At 42.3% G+C, this 2,074-nt stretch overlaps 4 protein-coding genes across 9 annotated transcripts in view; 3 read left to right on the top strand and 1 right to left on the bottom strand.

The window, feature by feature from the left end:
- Window positions 1–2,074, top strand: part of LOC109929682 (histone H2B 7-like) — an 823,479-nt gene that overhangs the window by 564,794 nt on the left and 256,611 nt on the right. The gene's annotated exons all lie outside the window — the stretch shown is intronic.
- The window catches only part of LOC125488138 (histone H2B 7-like), an 844,706-nt gene that overhangs the window by 564,782 nt on the left and 277,850 nt on the right, over window positions 1–2,074 (top strand). The window lies entirely within an intron of this gene.
- LOC125488142 (zinc finger protein 239-like) overlaps window positions 1–2,074 on the bottom strand; it is a 341,309-nt gene that overhangs the window by 273,695 nt on the left and 65,540 nt on the right. The gene's annotated exons all lie outside the window — the stretch shown is intronic.
- The window catches only part of LOC125488143 (zinc finger protein 239-like), a 34,409-nt gene continuing 33,628 nt past the window's right edge, over window positions 1,294–2,074 (top strand). The window contains exon 1 of the mRNA XM_048621049.1: window positions 1,294–1,525. The gene's annotated coding sequence lies outside the window, so the exon portion shown is untranslated. The remainder of the gene's footprint in view (window positions 1,526–2,074) is intronic.

Consider the following 2,074-nt stretch of genomic DNA (forward strand, 5'->3'; position numbering starts at 1 on the left):
TTGAGAAATAAAATCAGCCTGATGCCAAACCAAAACACAAACAGATTATAAACAAGTCTCACACCTAACATGCATTGTCCGACTTAAAATGTCACCCCTTCTTTACTTATAAAACCTTTTGTTCTCTCAGGGCAGTGACTTGACAGAAATTCGGGGATTTACGTATACATATTAATCAATTAAAACCTTATAACTGACTAAAGATTTAACAGCATGTTAGGTTTGTTTAATAAATCCTCATCAGTGGTTTGAACCTTTGATCTTTGGTTCCCACTGCCAGGTACCCTGGGTACTCGAGTCGCAATTGACTGTGGTTTCACAGGTCGGCGCAACATCGAGGGCTGAAAGGCCTGTACTGCGCTGTAATGTTCTATGTTCTATGTTCTTGGACCTACTGTATTCCAGTTGGGAGCATCGGTTCGTTCAGCTGGCTGGACGACTGATTTCAGCATCTTGGGCTTTATACCCGCAATGTCTGAGCTTACCATTGCTTTGCAATGTTCCCCTTGTCAGATTCGTGGTGACCTTCTTATTTAAGTGATCAATCCTAAACTCCAGTTGGAATATGGCGACTTTGCCTTTTTATTGAGTCAGTCTTGCTGTTATGCAATACAAAACGGAGCCAGAGGGAAAACAAAATACTTAAATAAAATAAAGGACTGCAGATGCTGGAACTCTGAAACAAAAAGCTCATGAATGTGGGAAATTTTTTTGTTCTCGCTATGTAACTGGTTAAACAGTTCTCCTTTCATCTCAAAACGATGTAGATAGAGATGAATTAAGTGACTCTGTCAGATTTTAATGTCGTAATTGATTTGAGATACACATCTGTAAACTTTCCCTTTCAAGTTTCATATAAAAGGACTTTGCAAATGATATCACTCTCGGTACAGGGTGGAAATTCAGAACACACTATTTGTTTTTTTTTTAAATTTGCCTCTCCTGATATCTCAAAGTTGTAAATGCTGGCCACACGCATGTCCATTCCTCCTTGGGTTAAAATCTATCTCTACTATTTCCTTCCAAAACTCCCAGTTTTCTTCCTACTCCCATCTCTTCTGCTTCCATCCATTACTACAGTTCTTATCTGTTTATAGGAAACCAAACAAATGAGAGTTTGAGGCTTCCAACGAATCCTGTGCAATTATACAAGGAACTAATTAGGCCACACTTGGAATGCAGTGAATTAGAATTAGAATTGCACTTGTGCCCTTTATCCAAAAGAAACATTAGAATTGGAAGTCATACAGTTAAGTCATCTAACCGAACCCTCCAAGTAACATCGTGTGCGTGGAATTGTGAATGGCGGCGCACCAACCCAGACTGCCAAACAGTAGTAAATATCCCCGAGTCACAGCACAGGAAAATGTGCGCAGGCGCAGTGTCATGTGTGAATGGACATTGCGCGGAGTGATGGCGACGGAGGAACGTTGTGTCATGCGGCTCCAGGACCGTTAACAAACGAGCAGAACGACGGGGCCGCTGCATTCAGCAGATGGACGGAAAAGCTTCGTAAACATGTTCGGTCAGCTGCAAGCCCCAGCACGACCTTCTAATGCTTCCGTTTGTCGCCAATGCCGGAGTTTAAAGTTGAATTCATGGCCGCCATTTTGTTTGAAAGGACGGGCAGTGGGGCGCAGGCGCGGCGGCAATGTTTGTCGGGGGAATGCGCACGAAGTGCCGCCATGTTTTTAGGGGGCAGTATTGTTCATGACTGGGAGGAGTTTACCACCAATTGCTTACAATGAGGACAACTTCTCCATCAAGCGGATTTGTGATTTGAACAAGTTGTGAGTGGACAAATACATAGTAGATAATATATAATGTGGATAATTTTGAGGTTTTCCAGTTAGTAGCAAAAACAGGAAGCCAGTTTATTATCTGAATGGTTATCGGTTTGAGAAGGGACACCAGCCTGTGAATGTAAGCTTGTATGCAGAGTAGGCGGTGAAGCATGCAGACTGTATGTTAGCCTTCACAGTGATTTGAATCCAGAAACAAGAATATTGTGTTGGAATTGTGCAGGCTCATTGTGAGACTGAGAGGGCATCCAATAGAAACGTGTAAAATTCAG

This window comes from Rhincodon typus, unplaced genomic scaffold (genome assembly GCF_021869965.1).
Source record: "Rhincodon typus isolate 14 unplaced genomic scaffold, sRhiTyp1.1 hic_rhity00000051, whole genome shotgun sequence".
NCBI lineage: Eukaryota > Metazoa > Chordata > Chondrichthyes > Orectolobiformes > Rhincodontidae > Rhincodon > Rhincodon typus.